This window comes from Muscardinus avellanarius, assembly GCF_963383645.1.
Source record: "Muscardinus avellanarius genome assembly, chromosome: X".
NCBI lineage: Eukaryota > Metazoa > Chordata > Mammalia > Rodentia > Gliridae > Muscardinus > Muscardinus avellanarius.
In genome coordinates, this window is record NC_137792.1 from 71,408,081 (window position 1) to 71,419,488 (window position 11,408).

General features: G+C 40.8%; 1 pseudogene across 1 annotated transcript; it reads left to right on the forward strand.

Moving 5' to 3' along the window:
- The first annotated feature begins 801 nt into the window (after positions 1–801).
- LOC308278942 lies at positions 802–8,531 on the forward strand (annotated as a pseudogene). The gene is made up of 2 exons: positions 802–912; positions 7,981–8,531. The product of its transcript is annotated as an uncharacterized misc_RNA (transcript).
- The last annotated feature ends 2,877 nt before the right edge of the window (positions 8,532–11,408 follow it).

Sequence of the window (11,408 nt, forward strand, 5' to 3'; positions counted from 1 at the left end):
CGATATTTGGGTTGGTGGGCAATTCTTGGACCCTTCACCCTGAGGTGGAGGGGCCTTAGTCCAGTTCAGTCCCGTGGGCATGAGTGGGGGTTCTGTGGCTCCTATAAGGCCCTCTTCCTGATTGTTATGTCCCATTTACTCTTTAGATTCTGTTTTAGCCAAAGCTGCCACAATAGCCTCAACCTTGCACCTTTTAAATAACTCTGGATGTTCCCATAAGTAGAAAAACAACTGAAGATAAGCTATCTCTGTCCATTTACCCTCCTTTCTACAGGATAGATCTAATTGCCTTATGGTATTGTAATTTAGACTTCCCTGAGGGGGCCACGTGTCTTCATCCCTTAGCGCATACTGCGGCCATACTTGAGTCCAAAAAAATATTAGAGCTTTCTTCTTTAGCATCTTAGGGTTAAACTTCTCCCAATTTTGGAGAACACATGCGAGTGGAGATCAGTATTTCACCTTGGAGTGCTGGGAACCCATCTGAGAGAAAAGGGTGTGGTTTTAGTGTCCTGTCTGGGTGGAGGTCGTCCCCCCTCCCCCAGAGCTGTGCACTTAAACCGATTTATCCTAGCGTTTAGGACATGCTTGGAATCTCATCTTAAGACAGAGAAGTGTTCTGTGCTCAGAAGGTCGTCCTCCTGTTCTTGTACCCTGTGTGTGTGGGGGCCTTGAGGGTGGCCTCATTTCCCACACTTTGCTGCCCACCGGGAGGGTATTAAATGGGAAGAGGCTTTGCCACCCTTTCCCCTTGCCCATATTCCCCTGTCCGATTGAGCTGCGTGGCCCTTTTCTGTCCGGATGAAATTTCCTGTACTAAAGCCATTGGTCCAGCTGTGGACGTCCAGCTGTCCCATTCATGGAGAAGTACGGGGCAGTACCTTCAACCAAAAAGACAGAGTGGATCTGGAGGTAAGCCCCCTTCCTCCTGTTCCACCTCTCGCACATTCACAGTGCCTTCCCTTTTCCCAATGGGGTGTCTAGGTGAAATTATTGACATTTTTCACCAAAAATGGTCTTATCAATGTGTTTCCCTGCATTTACTTCACTCCTGCAAGGCCTAAAAATCCCCAAGCTGGCCAGCAGCTGGGCGTTGCCTTTCTTTGAGCTGCCTCCTCAGAGGGCTTTTTCCATGCAAATTGAGCTTTCCCAGCCTGTTGAATGTCAAACAATTCCTGCTGGGTGTGGCCGCCACCTAGCAGACTTGCCTGAAGGAAACTTTTTCCTTTTTGACCTCTTGAAAAAGCATACCCATTCATGCTCTCAAATTTAGAGCTATTACACGTGGCTCCAGTTGCCAATGGCAACGCTACCTAGATGCTGTCTCTCAAAACAAAACACGCTAGCTTATCTTCCAAGAATCTGTTTCAAACTCCAGGAAAAAAACTACCATTCACTAGCTTAAGTCTCCTGTTTGGAGAGCTTTCTCAAGGTGGGCATGGGCATTTCTTTTTTAGATTTAACTTTGTATAGGGATTTTAACAGTGTCCCATCCGTTATGTGGGCATAATAGATGGGCACTCATTGGGCCTGACAAGACAATAGCGGTTTCCGAGAAACCTCAATAAGGACCAGGCACTGGCCCTGCTCCCCCTACGTGGGCATAGGCAGCAAAGATCTTACCCCCTCAGGGTATGGATCTCAGATCGCTTACTGGCCACCACTAAGCCTTGTAGTAGGCTAGGAAGAGGTTCTCAGTCCTCTATCATCCCCTACACTATTTAATGGGGAATTCTCCCTTCCCCTGGAGATTCTGCCGTAGCTAGGCCGTGGCAGGGGGGTCTCCATGGTTCTAGAGAGCTCATTGGCACCGGCAATCCAGTCATCCTCTGAGATCTGGTCCCATTTTGGGGAAGGTTACTGACCTTCAAGATGCAGTGGCTTTAGAACCACCATCGGCTGGAGTCACCTGCAGCTGTAGATAGCCCTGTGTGGGCACCAAATATGTTGCGGGGGTGAAATGTGCATGGTGTGTGTGGGGGGAGAAGTAGTTCCCCCACCACACCACACCACACAAACAGACAAACAGATAAACCGTGGATTCTTGTCCTAAGCTAAGAATAAGTATTCATTGCTTGGACCATTGCTGAAGATTTAAAGAAGTTTATTAGAAAGATAGAAATACAGAAAATAGAAATACAGCCCCATGCCAAGATGGCATGAGGGGATGACTCGAATGAGTCCACCCTGGGATATATTGTTGATCATAAGGAAACTTGAAGTTATAATTTTCCTTAATATATTACTATTGAAAGGTTAAAACAAGTTTTTTTTTTTTTTTTGTATGTGTGTGTGTGTTACTGTGGATTAAGCCCAAGGGCATTCTACACTGAACTATACTCTAATACCCTAGAGAAATTATATTTTTTAAATTGGAAACAGGTTCTCGATTGCCAGGGCTGGCTTTGAGCTTGAAATTCTCCCATGTCTACTTCCCAACTACTGGGATTAGTGACATGAGCCACCACATTCAGCTTTGACAAAATATGTTTTTTTTTTTTTTTTGGTGGCACTGGGGTTCCTGGAAGCCTTTCTACCTCTGGGCTACACTCCCAGACCTATTTTTACATTTTTATTTGGAAACAGGGTCTCCTAAGCCAGCGCGCACGGCTGGCTTCGAACCTGTGTGATCCTCCTGTCTCTGCCTCCCAAGCGCGGGGATTACAAGCGTGTGCCACCTTGCCCGGCTTGACAAAAGATGGTTTTTAATTGACATTTTTCTATATAGACTGAATGTAGGCCAATGAAATGGTCACCTGCCACTTTAGTTTTGTAAAACAAACACACAAACAAACACCACTCATACAATGAATGTCTTGACTATATTTAAAATCCAAGGTGTGATAGGAATTTTGGGCTTTTTAAAAAGAGATCCCTAAGGTGAAAGTATTTTTAGCAAGGTAAAAGACTTCTACTCTGGATATAGCATGATACAGGTCACTTAGGTTTGTTTCCTAAAGAAAATGTCTTTTTCTAAAGAGCATGTAATTGACTGTCAGTGAATCCATCTTGATTTGTTACTTAGAAACAGCCAAAGGAAGTCACCCTATGGTGAGCCACAAGTCTGTTTGCCATTATGTTTTCACACAAAACAGCTTTGTAGCACTCTTTGGTAAAGGCACTACAGTGCTCATTTGGTCTCAGAAAGGCATCCTTCGTGGAGGTTCTATGTTCTGAACCTTGAGTTTTTTTAGGATGTCTTAGGACCAATGGCAAGATTTGGGTTGAGATAAGAAAAGGTCCAGACTTGAATGGTAATCAGTCAAAACACAAAAACAATAAATGCTGGTGAAGATGTGGAGAAGTTGGAACTCTAAAACACTGTTGGTGGGATTGCAAATTAGCGCAACCACTTTGGAAAACAGTATGGAGAATCCTCAGAAGAATGGAAACAAATCTACCATTTGATCCAGCAATACCACTGTTGGGTATCTACCCAAAAGAAAAGAAACCAAACTACCAAACTAATGCATGAATATCTATGTTCATAGCTGCACAACTCACCATTGCCAAACTATGGAACCAGCCAAGATGCACATCAACAGATGAATGGATTACAAAACTATGGGATATGTACACAATGGAATTTTAGTCAGCCATAAAAAACACAATTATATCATTTACATTTACAGGAAAATAGATGGAACTGGAGGACATTATGCTAAGTGAGATTAGTCAGTCCCAAAAGACAAGAAATCAGATGCTTTCCCTAATATGTGAAAGCTAGGGAAAAATGGGTAACAGGAGGAACACTAGATGAAGGAGATTCTATAGAGGAGCAAATAAGGGACCTAACTGAGGGGATGGGAGGGGGAAGAGGGAAACTCTCTAAAGCACATGATGTACTTAAACAAACATACCAAAGTCCATCACTAAGCAAAGCATGGGAAGGAGGGATGGGAAGTGAATGGGGTGAGGATCAGGTATGGGCTAATTGGATGATGTGTGCATGTATGTCTCCACAAGTCTTTTATCCCATTAAGATGTATGACTACAATGCACCAATAAAAAAATTAAGAGATAGGTTCCAGTAGTTTCATTTAATCTCCCTGGTTGTTAGAATCATGCTGTACAAGTTTGGGTTTATTTTTTCAGAAACTCCAGAGGAGTAAATTATTCTATGTACTTCCTCAAGATTTTCTAACTGCTTCATAAGTCTGAAGTCAATTAAAATCAACTTGCATCAACTCATCATTCAGCTTCCTTAACTCTGTTATTTTTCATATACCTTGAACAAGTTTTCTAATGCTACAGTAACAAAGAACCACAAAAAGAGTGGCTTAAAATAGTAGAAATTTATTGTCTCACTAGTTTAGAGTCTAGAAAACTGAAATTTATGTGCATAGGGATATACTCTCTCTGAAACTTCTAGGGATATCTGTTCTTGACTTTCTTCTAGCTTTTGGTAGTGTGACAGATATTTTGGGCATTCCTTGGCTTGAAAATGGATCACTTCAAGCCTCTGTATTTATGTGGCTTGCTTTGTAGAGAACTGAGATATAGATGTTGCTTTCATTGCTTCTAGTGGCAATAAGAAAGACTTTACAAGAAGGTGACAAGTTTTGGTTGGTGAAGGTAGCACATCTGAAAAAAGAGAGATGAAAAGTACAGATGAAAGAACTTCAGCCTCTACTCCAAGATGACCAAGATAGAAAACTGTGCAAGGTGGACAAATACCAATTATTTGCCTCAAGGTAAAAATAAAGCCAGTGAAGGTAAGGACCTAAGATGAGCCAAAGTCTGACCCTCTTGACCTTTCTCAAACACCTGGAGAGGACATAAGTTATTTCCATGCATCCTCTCCATCCAGGATATTGTTTTAAATTATTTTAAAGAAGAAACCAAGGAAGCCATTAAATCCTGAGCCAAGGGAATTATCTTAGCAACAGTAATTGATGCTAAAAGACAGAATCAGCCTGAAACCTAATTTTTGGGAACTCCTATTTAAAAAAAATTGGTTTCATCCATTTTCCTGCAAATGTATAGACAATTTTGTCTATACATTGTAGTTTTGTAATCTATTCATCTGTTTGCAAGAAAATGAATGGAACCAGAGAATAATGTGCTAAGCAATATTAGCCAGTTTTAGAAAGTGAAGGGCCATATGTTTTCACTCATATGTGGAACCTAGAGAGAAATTGGAAAACAAAAAGACTTCAGATAAATGAGGAGAGAAGAATAGTAAAGGGGGATGGGAGAGATGTTCAGAGATGAAAGGTAGACTTGATGAAGAAAACAGTTTAAATAATGCTATGCTTATATGTTAAGTTGATAAGAACAAATACTCTACCTGTATGAGAAAGAAAAGGGAACGGGGTGGACGAGTATATACTATGAATCTCACTATTGGTATTGGTACTATTACATTGGTATATTATAAGTATAACTTTATCAGTGCATTGTAATTATACATCATAGTATAATTTGGTCTACTTCCATCTTCAAACTTCCCTTTCCCTCTTTCCTCCCTTCCCTTATCTCCTCCTTCTACTTTATTTTCACTAGGTAGATCTTCACTTTAGTTATCAGACTATAAAATTTAACAGAAGCAATGATATCTCCAACATTCCAAGTTGATAAATGGGGTGTCGTGTTGGAGGAATCTCCAGCCTCACCAGTAAAGCCCTATGATTTCTTCCTATACCTTGTGCCTAGCTTACTACCAGGATGTAGGCTGCTATACCCAGAGGGGTCTCTTTCCTACTGTCTTTCTCAGATGTGACTATGAAGAAAACACACAGCAAATGCTGTGTGCATGTATGCATTTGTCACTCTGAACCACACCATGATGTATAATTACAATACACCAATAAAAAGAAAGAAAATTATAAAGCAGATCTTCCCAGAGAACAGAAACTATACTTGATAAGAAGGTCCCCCAAGAAACTCAATTCCCCATCTGGAGAAGGAGCCCCTGATCTTCCTTATCAGAAAAAAATAAGATATGAAAGGACTTGGGGGGCCTCAAGAGTAGTTTATGCCCTCCCCTTTTAAATTAGAAATCTTATTACAGCTATTATGATATCTTACTCTTATCTTGTATGGAAACTCTCAGGGCTTGATAATATCATATTCTAACTATAGATCTTTATTATTTTATTTTATTTTATTTTATACCAAAAGTGATCTACAGATTCAATGCAATTCTTTTTTTTTTTTTTTTTTTTTTTTTTGCGGGTCTGGGGATGGAACCCAGAGGCATTCGACCTCCGAACTACACCCCCTGCCCAATTTTTTATTCTTTATTCTTGAAACAGGGTCTCACTGAGTTGCAAAAGGCCTCACTAAGTAGCTGAGGCTGTCCGCGAACCGCGATCCTCCGGTCTCAGCCTCCCGAATGCTGGGATTACAAGCGTGCGCCACCACGCCCAGCTCTCAATGCAATTCTTATCAAAATACCAGCGACATTCTACATAGACCTAGAAAAATCAGTCATGAATTTTTTATGGTGAAAGAAAAGACCCAGTATAGCCAAAGCAATTCTCAGCAATAAGAATCATGCAGGAGGCATCACAATCCCTGACTTCAAATTATACTACAGAGCAATAGCAGTAAAAAACAGCATAGTATTGGCACAACAACAGGCATACAGACCAATCGAACAGAAGATACAGAAGAAAACCCACACACTTATAGTCAATTGATCTTTGACAAAGGGGCCAAACTCATATGCTGGAGAAAAGACAGCCTTTCTACAAATAGTGCTGGGAGAACTGGCTATCCATTTGTAGAAAGAAGGAACTAAATCCTTACCTCTCACTGTGAACAGGAATCAACTCCAGATGGATCAAATACTTGGAAATGAGACCACAGATTGTGAAGCTGTTAGAGGAGGGCATAGGCTCAACACTCCAACCTATAGGCACAGGCATTAATTTTCTCAACAAGACCTCCAAAGTGCAGAAAATTAAAACAAGAATTAACAAGTAGGATGCCATCCAACTAAGAAGTTTCTGCTCATTAAAGAAACCATCAAGAACCTAAAGAGAAAGCCTACAGAATGGAAGATCTTTACCAGCCACCACTCTGAGAGAGGGCTAATATTCAGAATATACAAAGAGCTCAAAAGACTCTACACTAGCAAAACAAATAACCCAATCAAGAAATGGGCAACTGAATTGAATAGACACTTCACAAAAGAAGAGATATAAATGGCATGAAAATATTAAACATCATTAACCATCAGAAAAATGCAAACCAAACTACACTGAGATACCATCTAACCCCAATAAAAGTGGCAAGCATAAAGAAGTCAAATAACAACAAATGCTGGCGAGGAGGTGAGGAAAGAGGAACTCTTTTACACTGTTGGTGGGAGTGCAAACTAGTTCAGCCACTATGGAGATCAGTGTGAAGATTCCTTAGAAAACTGAGAATGGATCTACCATATGATATGGCTATGCCACTCCTGGGTATATTTCCAAAGGGGTTGAAATCAGAACTACAGTGACGTATGCATACCCATGTTCATAGCAGCACAATTCATAATAGCCCAAATATGGAACCAACCTAGGTCTCCATCAACAGATGAATGGATTGCAAACTTACAGGAAATACACACAATGGAATTATACTCAGCAATAAAGAAGAACAAAATCATGTCATTCTCAAGAAGATGGAAAGACCTGGAGAACATTATATTAAGTGAGATCAGCCAAAGACAGAAAAAGAAGGGACATATGTTTTCTCTAATATGCCCAAACTAGGGAGTATTAGGGATACCAAAGGGACTCCAGATAATGGAAGGGAAACCTCAGCAAAGCTAGAATGGACGGCTAGGAGAGGAAGAAGGCTGAGGTTGATTAATGCAGGAGCTACACCCGAATATGTGATAAGTGTGAATGTAGCACAGTCAACTTGGACACTCATTGTTGGGAGGGGGGAAAGGGGAAGCAGGAGGGGGGGGCACAAAACACTGTGAGAAGGAATGCCATTTTCAATATGATCTACATTAGAATATAATTTAAAAAAAAAAACAAGGCTCTGGTTGATGAAACTTGCACTTGGGTAAGGAGACATGCCATGCCTTTCAAACACATGCAGTTCACTGACTTCATCCTCAGGTTTCCCCACAGTGGCCACCAGATGCCTGAAAAGCCTGGAAGGCAGACATCAGTACAAAATGGGCAGCCATGAGATGAGCCAAGAAGATTAAAGCCAGGGAAACGAAAGCTAAGATGAGTGATATTTATCATTTTAAAGTCATGAAGGCAAAGAAAATGAGGAACAGAATAATCAAGAATGAAGTAAAAAAAAAACTTCAGAGGGCAGCTATCCTAAAAAGCTTCTCCCAAAAAGGCACCTGTTGCTAAGGCTGCCATTGCTGCTGCAGCTGCTGCAGCTGTTGCTGCCAAAGCTAAAGATTCAGCAAAAAGGCAACTGCTGCATTCAAGAAGACTCCAGCCCAAAAGGCTCCTGCCTAGAAAGCCGCTGGCCAGATGGCAGCACCTCCTGCCCAGAAACCTCAGAAGGGGCAGAAGACTCCAGCCCAGAAAGCACCTGTGGCAAAGGCGTCTGGCAAGAAAGCCTGAGAAGTGGTTTAGAAAGGAATAAAGGTTCTTTTTGACACATTGGCAAAAAAAGAACCAAATTATGTCATTTGCAGGAAAATTATGCTAAGTTAGATTAGTCAGTCACAAAAAGTAAACAATCGGATGCTCTTCCTAATATGTGGAAGCTAGGGAGGAAAATGGTCATGGCAGGAACTCTGGACAAAGAAAGAGAAACCACAGATGAGCAAATTAAGTGACCTGAGGGGGAAGAGGTAAATTCCCTAATGTACATAATGCACATTCACAAACATATCAGTCAATCAGTAAGCCAAACATGAGAAGGAGGGAGGAGGAGGGAATAGGGCAGGAATTGGGTGAGGGATAAATGAGTACTTTGTGCAGTATGCCTCTACCAACTTGTACTTCATTAAGATGTATGACGGTAGTTCACCAGTAAAAAAGAGAAAAGAAAAAAATAAGTGTGAGCCACCACACACAGTTTATTTATTTATTTTTGAAACAGGGCCTTGCTAAGTTGCTGAAGCTGGCCTTGGACCCACATTCCTCCTGTCTCAGCTTCCTAAGTACTAGGATTATAATTATCTACCACCACAACCAGCTTGGTCTTCAAATTTTCGGAGAAATGAACACATCTTTAAAGAGTGAAGACATCAACCAAACTCATGAGAAAATGATGAACAAACTAAAATACCAATGAAAACTATAAAGGTTAGATCAAGCTTCTAATATGGATTATAAAGCAGAAAGCATTTTTAAAGGGAAGAGATCTTAGAATAGAACAATTTTATCTAGGTAGTAGTGATATAAAGTTATCAGAACCACTAGGTGAGGCATAGTTGATTAATGCCTTCATCTAGTAAGTAAAATGTCTAGACTTGCTGGGCGTGGTGGCGCACGCTTGTAATCCCCACGCTTGGGAGGTGGAGACAGAAGGATCACACAGGTTTGAAGCCAGCTGTGCTGGCTTAAGAGACCCTGTTTCCAAATAAAAAAAAAGTATAAAATCAGTCTGGGAGTGTAGCCCGGAGGTATAAGGGTTTCCAGGAATCCCAGTACCACCAAAAAAAAAGTCTAGACTTTCATCAGGGACAGTTTCTATTCTTTTTCCTGTTCACAGATCATACTTTTTTTTTTGGTACTGGGGATTGAACCTAGGGACATTCTACCTCCTAATTATACCTCTAGCCCTTTTTAATTTTTATTTTTGAATAGGATCTCACTAAGTTGCTGTGAGCCTTGCTGAATTGCTGAGGCTGACCTAGAACCTATGATCCTCCTGTTTCAGCCTCTCAAGTACTGGAATTACAGGAGAGCACCACCATGTAGGCTACAGGTCATCCTTTCTTGTTTCTTTGTGTACATTACATTTTTCATTTAAAATTGAGTGTTTAAAGTTACAAAGTAGTAATTCTATAAAACAGATTTCCTACTCCCCAGGGTCATCATTGTTTTATTTTGGGTTGAAACATTTTTTGTTTGTTGACTTTTAGAAATCATTCATGTAATGAACATACTCTTTTTGGTCTGCATTCACTGAAGGCTTTGTTCTGTTAGTTTCATTGTGCACTAATAATTTGACAGAGATTTCCCCTACGTGTCTCGAGACAAAAAATAATGCTCTTCTGGTCTTTGTAGATTGGCTCACCAGGCAGTTTACAGTTTATCTTTCACTATCTGCTTGTGTAGATCATAAAGGTCAACATGAGCGGAAATTTTGGAGATTTCTCAAGATCCATTTATCCATTGGCATGTATGTGACTTTCTAGAATCTTTGGTATGTTCTGGAATTTCGTAAAGTCCCCATTCCCTATGGATCACCTTCTGTAACTACTGCCTGCCCAGGCACTTTGGTCCATCTGATGCTCATTACTCTTTGCCTCAGGAATCTATGGATAGTATAGTTGCCTTTAAATTCTTTCAGCAAAAGAGCTTTTCAGGAGGCTGCTGCAGCAATGAAAACCTTCCAAGACAGGGAAACCAGAAGGAAGCCCCTGAGCTGACTCCTTAGGGAGCTATTCTGGGCTTCTCTTAGCTACTGTTAAATGATACATGCAGTCTATTATGCAAGTGAACATGACTTAAATAAACCTTTTAACTCTGGCTTGAAGAATAGCCAGATTTGGGGATTAGAGATCCTGGCTTGGATTGGGGCAAGGTTTTCTGCTTTTCAGAGAATTATTTTGCTTTCCTCCAGTGAGTTGAGAGAAGCTCCTTTGATTGTTTACAGAATAAGAGTGGTTAGCAGTGCTAAAAATGCGGTCAAGGAAAGTCTCAGGGAGGGACGATCCTTGAGTTCAGTTTTGAAATGCACTAAGGAATTTTCTAGTTGGGTCTCAGAAGGTTGAGGTCATGTGTGGGAAGGCATACTGGCTCTCTAGGCAGTTTACAGCTCTGTTATCTTATTCACTATCTTACAATGCAGGAGGAGCAGCCAGTGAAGGCATAAAAGTCTAAAACATCTTATACACTTTGTAAAATATAAGCAGTTTGGTAAAGCACTTTGCACACACCCTCTCATGGTACCATCATACCTTTCCTATAGAACAGGAATATTGTATTTAAAAAAAACTAGGGCTTGAGCCTGGGAGAATTATATGCCTGAGCTATACTCCCAGTCCTTTTTATTTTTATTTTGCAACAGGGACTTGCTAGGTTGCTAAGTGTCTTGCTAAATTATTGAGGATGGCCTTGTACCTGTGTCTTCCTGCCTCAGCTTCCCAAGTACTAGGATTATAGACTATAACACTGCAACTAGCTGAAAAGGGGATGTTATAATCTCCATCTGACTTAAAATGCTGCAGACTGGAGGAGATAGTCACTCCCCCAGTCCTATCAAGTGATTGTAGGAAATGGTCAAGTGCTATGCATAGAAAGCTTTGGACAATCATCGCCACT